This window comes from Lissotriton helveticus, chromosome 9, assembly GCF_964261635.1.
Source record: "Lissotriton helveticus chromosome 9, aLisHel1.1, whole genome shotgun sequence".
Lineage (NCBI taxonomy): Eukaryota > Metazoa > Chordata > Amphibia > Caudata > Salamandridae > Lissotriton > Lissotriton helveticus.
In genome coordinates, this window is record NC_136070.1 from 1,110,155,312 (window position 1) to 1,110,164,703 (window position 9,392).

The 9,392-nt window shown below is 46.1% G+C and overlaps 1 long non-coding RNA gene across 1 annotated transcript; it reads right to left on the reverse strand.

The window, feature by feature from the left end:
• Positions 1-304: 304 nt before the first annotated feature.
• Positions 305-2,893, reverse strand: LOC144783281 (uncharacterized). The gene is made up of 3 exons (XR_013601423.1): positions 2,803-2,893; positions 1,649-1,785; positions 305-359 (listed from the first exon to the last, which is right to left on the reverse strand). It is a non-coding gene; the product is annotated as an uncharacterized LOC144783281 (long non-coding RNA).
• Positions 2,894-9,392: the final 6,499 nt, after the last annotated feature.

Below are 9,392 nucleotides of genomic sequence, written 5' to 3' on the forward strand. Positions count from 1 at the left end.
CGATTATAGATCCCCAATGATCTCTAGATTATCGTACGCAGGACAAGAGAGTAGTACGGAGTCACAGCACAGTCAAGAAGTGTCAGAGGCACTCATGCTTGCAAAAATTCCAAAACCTTTAGCTCATCCACTCTAGTCTAGAGGAACAAAAACCACAGAGTCTATTTAAGTGTAAAAGCTTTATTAAAAGTAAACACATTTATTAAAATCTACTTTGTCATAAAACTATTTAACTGTAAACGGAAAAGTGGTTAGTGCTGACGATTAATTGGACACATTTCTTGTGGTCGAGCCGAACTCTCACCTAGTTTGAACTTGATCCTGGTCGTGTTCTTAGGACTCAGGAGTCAAGCTTCTGTCTGTTAGGAGAAAAAGTGGTGCGTGTTAAAAATCAAAAGCAAGCATTCATCAGTTGTGCATAAAAGTGCAGCAAGACAACAGCCTTCCCTGGAAAATGGGACATTTTTACTATGGAGTAGACAGTCACAAATTATTACATTGTATTCTGTTTTTTTAACATTTCTCCTAGACCAAATATTATATAGTAGTGAGTGGTGTATTCTAACTTTCTTAAATGTACTTTGTAGGTGTAACATCTGGTGACGGGGCCAGCGCGGAGGTGGCTGTGTTGGACTTGGACTCGGAGGCCTCTGGGGAGGAGGCGGCGTTAGAAGAGCTGGTGGCCGTTCCTGTGGGGGATCAAACGGTGGTGGCGGAAACAGGTAAGCTATATATTCCTTACTTATTGAGATTGAAGACTGCATAGTGTGCTTTCTGCACGGGTGTATTACAATTACAAATCAACCAGGTAGTAGCCTCCTCGAAATGTACTTCGACTTAGCTGTGAAGTTTTTGGTGAGAAGAATCCCAATAAGTTCTTAGACGAACGTGATGGATGGGATGAACGAAAAGCGAAAGAAGGGTGTAAGTAAGTGGGAAGCGAACTTGTATGATGGCTGGCAAAGAAGAACGATATGTGTTTGCTTGGACCCAGAGGTGGCTGGGAAGGAAAGAATATGGTATGGTGCATGGCTGGGTCAATGATGAAGCAAGGATGGGTGGAAGGACAGCAGCCTGGGTGGGTGAAACAGAAACTGTATGTGTGCGTATACTTTGACTGAATGGATGCCTGGAGCATGGTATTCTCTGACTCTTACATAGCACATGTGTATCTAGAGAGAGTATATGGTCGCCAGGTGAAGTAAGTGTTACCTTGAAGAGCATGTACCACCGCACCCGCACGTCCGTCCCAGTGCAGGGAAGGCAAGGAAAAGAAATTGTAAATGTGTCCAATACTACCATGAATAGTAGCAGTACTTTGTATTGCGTTTGCATGCACAGCATACATCTGGTTATTACGGTGGACACTCCGTACCTCTCTTAATAACTTTAGTTTACTTGTAGTACGTCATTCATGTGTGGGTGTATCACTGTTCACTCAATATTAAGCAAAGCACCTAAAGTCATCTCATCTGTCATTAAATACGTCCCATGTGAAGTGATAGATAATCAAATTAGTTAGCTTCTTCAGTTTCCTTTTCTAGTACTCATTTGCACTGTAGGGTGAAAGGTAAATTAATTAAGCAGTAGCCCTTGTAACAGAGTATTCTCAGTGCCACCCGTAATAGAAAAGTAATAGCTTCACCACCTGCATGTACTGGACCGGTACAGTAACGCAAGTCTGTCTCCATCATCATGGTGTGCAACTTTTTTTCTCGGGTGCAACTTCACTGTGCTGTGTCCATGTCATTCTGCCGGCTTGCATAAGATAACGTACCCATTTCCCTAAACAAGAGAGAAGAAGAAGAATAAGACTGGTGTACTGTCATAGTCGACTGTAATGGAAGTCCATAGTGGTCGTAGGATTAGTTCATTAAACTACCACTACTGTTAGAGCAAGGATGCAGAAGTGGGAGGTTACATAGATACTGTCCTCAATAGTTATGTACTGAGCTTTCAATTTGCTACTTGTACTCTGTGACCCAACTTTCGGCTCAATCACTTTGTGTTATTAATAAGGAGCATGGTTACAGACTATGTCTTTCTTTCTTCATATAGTTGCTCCTTCCAAATCAACAACAAGGAGGGAGCAGGCTAGATTGGCCCGGCAACGGAGGCTGGAGGCCACAGTCGCCGAGTATCGGCGGCTGGTGGCCCTGGAGGAGGAGGAGGACACGCAGTCGAGCGGGGCAACATCTTCGACTGTGACCACTGCATCCTCCTCCGTGACTAAGCCAGCGGGACCGAGCCGGGCTAAGAAAGCCGACCGCCACCGCCAAGCAACCGAAATACCAGCTGCCCCCCACAGGAGCTGCAAGGAACGCCAACGCCGCCTACGAGTCCGCATGTCCAACCTGGAGCAGGAGGTCCTGAGGTATAAGACCTTGGTTAAGGGCCTCCGCTCCGAGCTTGCCACCCTCCGCAAGGAGTATGATGCCCATGCCGCATCATGCACCAGCACCAGCACCCTCCAGTAGTGGAGTGTCCCTTGCCCTTTTTTTATAGACTTTTGGGGGGTGGGATTTGGGAGTTGGGATCGTTTTGGGACGTTTCAGAGACAATCGTTGGGGTTAGGGTGGGTGAGGGAGATTATTTTGTTAGGGATAAATAAATATATTTTTCAACTTTATCTGACCATACCTGTTTTTTACTGCTTTTCAGTCTGGTGGGTGGGGGGCGGGGGTGTAACAGTAACTTTGTTTTCCTGAACAGTCGTAGGACTTTAGTAGTACAACCGTCAATCTCTTGTCTACTCCGAAATAATACTCCATTATACTACCTCCCACCAAACGCTTATCTTACCTGTAATTTGTGTTAGAAATTAGGGCTAGGCCCAGGGCTGGCTCCAGGTGAAATGGGGATTAACGTTGTCATTCCTGGGCGGGTGACATTTCCTCATTGCGGTGGTACTAGTGGTGTGACACAGTGGCAGTTGCATGCCTATGGAAAAAAAGAAAACGAAACCTTGTTTGTACTCCTTACTGTAGCATTACAACGGTTACGGTACGATCGAGAAAATAGCAGGTGACAGTACACTAGAACAGTGCCATAATGTAGCCTAACAAATGGTAAAGTATTGCAAGTATAACTAGTACTTGCGTTGAATTTATTTGACATTGGCTACTACTACTAGAAGATATAGTACTGAAGCTGAGTAAGTCTAGAAGATATCCTCGTATTCCTTCACCAGCCTGTTGCTGCTATCACCTTATCCTCCCCAGCAAGTGTGTGGAATTATTGATGTCATTTTAGTCAGACATCAAGCAAAACAACACAGCCCGGGGGAAGAGGGTTAGGGTTTGTAAAATGGATGGGAATGGGGGTTTCTTTTTGGGTAGGTTTTGTTGAGAGAAGAAAAAAAAAGCAGAGCATGGACAAACAATAATTGAAGATACAGAGTTTACAGACAATCTTTGGTTACAAACTAAAGGTAAGCACATGCAGTCACACTCATAGAATAAAAGACAACAATGGATACTGTATCTGTATTGCGTATGTTGTTGGAGTTGTCCTGTTGAAATTGGTAAGTAAGTTGCATGCAGCAAACAATTCCTCTTATTGGCGGCACTCCTCCATTCCAGCTGACGCTTCGTCCATCAATGTGGTGGTGACCACTGACAGAAGAGACACCCTGTCCACTGCCTGCCTGGCGGATGTTGACTGAAACCCGGCCTGTAATTATTGAACGGAAAACAGGAAGTGCTATTACAATACCACTGATAAATAAATAAAAGATATGTACGCTGTGTGGTTCAAAAAGTGACACTTTGATTTCCCTAATAGACAGTACAATATTTTTGAAATTGCGTGCTCTGTCTGAGTCACCTTTTTAAGGATCAATAAGTATGGCCAAAATATTATAGCGGATCTTTCCCCTCAAGGTGGGTGTACTACTGTGTTTTAGAACAAAATTTGACCTTCCCAGCAATGCTCCCACCAAGACCCTTACTAAAGCCAGTCGCAAAAATGTAGAAGAACCCAATCATATCTCCAAAAACGATGCCTAGCAGAAAAATGGTTACAAAACGTACTTTGAAAGTAACAGTAGACCCAAATACAGACCGTGGATTGTATTCAAACCACTTGCCTGCAAGCAAAAGTATCCATAGCCAGCATCGCTCCAACAGTGCTCTACAACAACAGAACCGCGTTGCAATAGAACCCCCCTAAACACATGCAATCCTGCTGCTAGGGCTAACCCTAACGAACCCTAACTTACAAAAAGTGCCAAAACTGGTGTTTCCTTATGGATTTTGTCCAACAAACTTCTAGCCGGTATTAGACCTTCCCAGGAATGCCCCAGCCAAGACCCGCCAACCCACCCGCAAAAAAACACGCGGCAACACCCCCAAACAGCGAAAAAGCTAAATCTCATACTTACAATATCTCTCGGCCTTCGGTCCAAAGTAACGCGCTGTGCAGCTAGGTCATCATCAATCATCATAACTCCTGTTTTCCACCACGGATTTCCTGAAAAGCAAATGCAATCAAGATTAGACTGTCGCAGCAGTGCTTCGACAGAGACCCCGGCCGCAACCCACCCACGAACAGCAGGAAGCCCCCCAAAACGCTACATTGAGCAAGATGTCTGAAGAAATGGCAAAAAAAGGCTTTTCCTTAAGGATTTTGTCCAAAACACTTCTATCCGGCATTAGACCTTCCCAGGAATGCCCCAGCCAAGACCCGCCAACCCACCCGCAAAAAAACACGCGGCAACACCCCCAAACAGCGAAAAAGCTAAATCTCATACTTACAATATCTCTCGGCCTTCGGTCCAAAGTAACGCGCTGTGCAGCTAGGTCATCATCAATCATCATAACTCCTGTTTTCCACCACGGATTTCCTGAAAAGCAAATGCAATCAAGATTAGACTGTCGCAGCAGTGCTTCGACAGAGACCCCGGCCGCAACCCACCCACGAACAGCAGGAAGCCCCCCAAAACGCTACATTGAGCAAGATGTCTGAAGAAATGGCAAAAAAAAGGCTTTTCCTTAAGGATTTTGTCCAAAACACTTCTATCCGGCATTAGACCTTCCCAGGAATGCCCCAGCCAAGACCCGCCAACCCACCCGCAAAAAAACACGCGGCAACACCCCCAAACAGCGAAAAAGCTAAATCTCATACTTACAATATCTCTCGGCCTTCGGTCCAAAGTAACGCGCTGTGCAGCTAGGTCATCATCAATCATCATAACTCCTGTTTTCCACCACGGATTTCCTGAAAAGCAAATGCAATCAAGATTAGACTGTCGCAGCAGTGCTTCGACAGAGACCCCGGCCGCAACCCACCCACGAACAGCAGGAAGCCCCCCAAAACGCTACATTGAGCAAGATGTCTGAAGAAATGGCAAAAAAAAGGCTGTTCCTTATGGATTTTGTCCAAAACACTTGTATCCGGTATTAGACCTTCCCAGGAATGCCCCAGGCAAGACCCGCCAACCCACCCGCAAAAAAACCCCCGACACAACACCCCCAAACAGCGGAAAAGCTAAATCTCATACTTACAATGTCTCTCGGCCTTCGGTCCAAACGCGGCGCTGTGCAGCTAGGTCGTCATCATCATCAATCATCATAACTCCTGTTTTCCACCACGGATTTCCTGAAAAGCAAATGCAATCAAGATTAGACTGTCGCAGCAGTGCTTCGACAAACACCAAAAATTACACACAAACCCCCGGAACCCCGCCAAAGAGCACCTCAAAGGCAAGCAAGTCAGCAAAAACGGCAAGAAATTTCCACCTCATATTTGGTCCAAAACACTTTTGTCCATTATTAGAGCTTCACAGCAATGGGCCCAAAACCGTCAACTCACCCGCAAAGAAGTACAACACCCCCACAAGTGCTGAGTCTTTCTTCATTGTGCGTAATCCAGCACTCTGCTTGGAGGGAAATCGCAGTCTGGAGGAGGAGGATAGAGGAGCATGTTCTTCAGAACTTGTGAACCTGAGGAATGTAGACTGCGGCACCTTCAAATCAATAAGCAAACAAGTGAAGACAGTTCTGATGATGGTCTTGTTTTTGGGATTAGGTGATTAAAGTTTGAATTAAATTAACTGTGCAAAACAAAGAAAGAGAGACACAAAGCACACAGGAATAAAAGTGAATAAGGACGAAAAAGAAAGTTCTTGATTGATTGTCTCATTTTCAGGGCTCGGTGTCAGGGAATAAGAACAAGATTTCGTCATCATACTCTGCGAATTCAGGCTGGATGAGGTCAGTGGCACCGAACAGAGAAAAAATCCCCTCATCTACGTTGCTGTCCTCCTCGTCTTCATGCGGCGTGCTTTCTCGTACTTTGTAATCTGGTGGTATGAGGTGCTGATTCATCTTGATCATTGTCAGCCGCTCCACATTTTTGGGCGAGAGGCGGCTCCGTTTGGGAGTTACAATGCCACCAGCAGCACTGAAAACACGTTCAGAAGACACACTTGCGAGTGGGCAAGACAAATAGTTTATAGCCAGGTTGTAGAGCTGTGGCCACAATTGTTTTTTGCCATGCCAATACTGCAATGGCTCCTCATTAAGAAAGACCACTGTTGAGTCATTCAGATAGTCCTGCACCATCGACTCAAGGTCATCAACTGTTCCTCCACTTTGCTTACTTTTTGCTGTGCTGGCTGTGACATTTTTTCGAGAACCATACCCCATCAAACTTAGCCAATCCTCCTCCCCAGCCACTGTTAGTGTTGTCATTGTGTGTGGTGCAGATGATCCAGTTGCCGGTGTCTTTAACGGCTGAGAGGTCACTTGTGCCCCAGCCACAGGTGCAGAAGTGGATTCTTGTGACTGCGGATGGCCTGCTGATGCTGATGCTGATGTACTGGCTTCTCCTTCAATAACCTGCCGTTCTTTTTCAAACCTCTTGGCTGACCAGGCTAACCAATGTTTGTACTTTTGAACATCTGCATCAGCGAAAGGAAAGAATGCGTTGTCTGCCAGCGCCTTTTTGTAGCGTGGATCCAGAATAGTAGCACAAATGTAATGCTGATCTGAGTTGATGTTTTTAAGACGTTCATCACCACGTAGGCGATGTAATAATTTCTCAGACAAAATGAAATGGGTTTTTTTTTTTTCATCTTTTTGAAACTCAGAAGAAACCGCCATCAGTTGGTGCTCCAGTATGCACAACAATGGGATAGCTTTTCCCAAATTACAGTCCTCCTGGCTGACTGCACGCGTGAAGGACTCAAAAGGACGAAGCATGTCTGTCAGGCTTTTAACTATGGCCCATTGCACCTTACTCATCCGCAGGTCCTCCTTCTGAGATGTAGCCTCTGTCAAGAAATAGTAATCGAGTACCGTATACTGCTCATACAGACGCTCAAGCATGTAGAAGGTTGAGTTCCAACGTGTTGCCACCTCCTGGATGAGTGCTTTCACTGGCATTCCACGTTCAAGTAGCAGTCTCCGCAGATGCTTCCGGGCCTTAAAAGAATGGCTGAAATGGTTGCACATTTTGCGGCAGGTGGCCATTACCTCGAACGCTGGACTCTCTTTATCACTCAAGAATTTTTGAACTACCAGGTTGATACAGTGCGCCAAACACGACACTCTAACATGGTCACCCTTCGACATGGCCTTAACTACATTGGCGCCATTATCCGTGGAAACATAACCAATCTTGCGTTTTAGGGGGGATAGCATTGTCAAGACCTTTTTGTTAAACTCTTCCAAAAGGTTTTCTGCTGTGTGACTTTTCTCCAAGCCAAACATGGCTAGTGTTGCATGTTTCCGAGCAGCTTTGAAAACTTGGTCCGGGTCAACACCTGCGTTTAGCTTTGCTATAACACCTGAAAAAGAGACCCAGTGTGCAGTGATGCACATGTAATCATCGCCTGGGCCACTGGTCCACATGTCTGTTGTCAGATGTATTGTGTGAACAGCACTCTTCTGCAAAGCTGCCCCAATCGCCTGCAGCACATCTTCATGTAGTGCTGGAACCGCAACTCGGGCAAAATAGAACCGGCTCGGAACCTTCCATTTAGGGCAGAGCGTTGCAACTAATTCAAGAAAACCTACCGCTTCTACAAAAGAAAAAGGTAGAAGGTCCACAGCTAGCATTTTAGCCAGCTTAGTGTTATACAGACGCGTCAGTGGGTGGTTGCGTTCATATGGCACGTCTGAAGTAAGCATTGTTCTAATGTTGGCCTGGACCAAGCATTTACGGGCTGATAATGACTTCGTTGACCCAATTTTGCTCGCTGGTGAACTTTTGTGCGTTGGTGTCTCACTCGCTCCAACACTCTTAGTGTGCCTCACATTGGGTGTGCTGCTGACAGGGGTACTGGGTGTAAGGGAAGTGTTTGACACGTCTTCTTCCTGCTCGTCAACATCAGATGAAACATCAACGTTTCCTTGATTTTGGCCTTTCTTGATCGCAGCTAGGTGCGCAAACCATTGGACAGCGTGCTTTCTCTCAAGATGACCACTCTGGCCGCCGGTACCATAGTTGGTACCTGACTTACCACGACTAACTGCAAGCTTACAAAGGGTACAAATGGCAAACTTTGGATTTTTGGGACAAACAGTAAAGAAGTCCCAAACTGGGGACTTGAAGTGTCTGTGGGACCTGGAGGAGGCGGCGATACTGGTGGTGGTGGTCATGAAGCTAATGCCAGATGAAGTGGAGGATCTGGATTGCCCAACTTTTGTACGTTTTCCACTTTCACCGCCACTAATTAAGGTCAAGGTTGACGCAGGTCTCTTCTTGCCAGAAAGAAATATGGAAGTGGGACGAGTTGGTGTACTACTTAACTCCAATGATTGTGGTGTTTCCACTGCCTCCTCATCGACAACATCATCATCATCATCATCACGCGCAGCAGCTCTTCGGGCTAGGGTCAAAATGTCTGTTTGCTGCATGCCCGCTGGGGCTGCAGTGACCTTTATGATGACTGGGTCGTCGTTGGCAGAGTCTTCATCAGCAGCAGTATCCGCCACTTCTTGTTGAGCCTCATCACACTCCATAAGTCTGAGACTTTGGACGAGCTTCCTTTTACGCTTAAGTACCTTTGTTGGATCATGGTGTGCCTCACTCTCAGACGGCTGTGGTGCTGGTTCCCAAGTTTGATCCGTATCATCAGAAGGAGGTGTGCTTGAAGAGGATGTAGACACCACCCTTGATCTCTTCCTTGCTAGGGTTGTGGAAGACAATGAAGGATCAGCAGGAGGAGTGGCTTCCTCAAATGATACCTCGCCTTGATTGTCGATTTCCTGATGTGCCCCTACTTCGGGAGGAACAACTATTGTGGGCACTTGTGACCCTCCATGCACCTCTGCTTGCGCATCTCCTTGCGCTGCCTCTCCTTCCACATGTACTTGGGCTTGTACTTGCACATGTGATTGTTGTTGCGGCTGTGGTTGTTCAACACTCGTCAGATGAGCTACAACAAC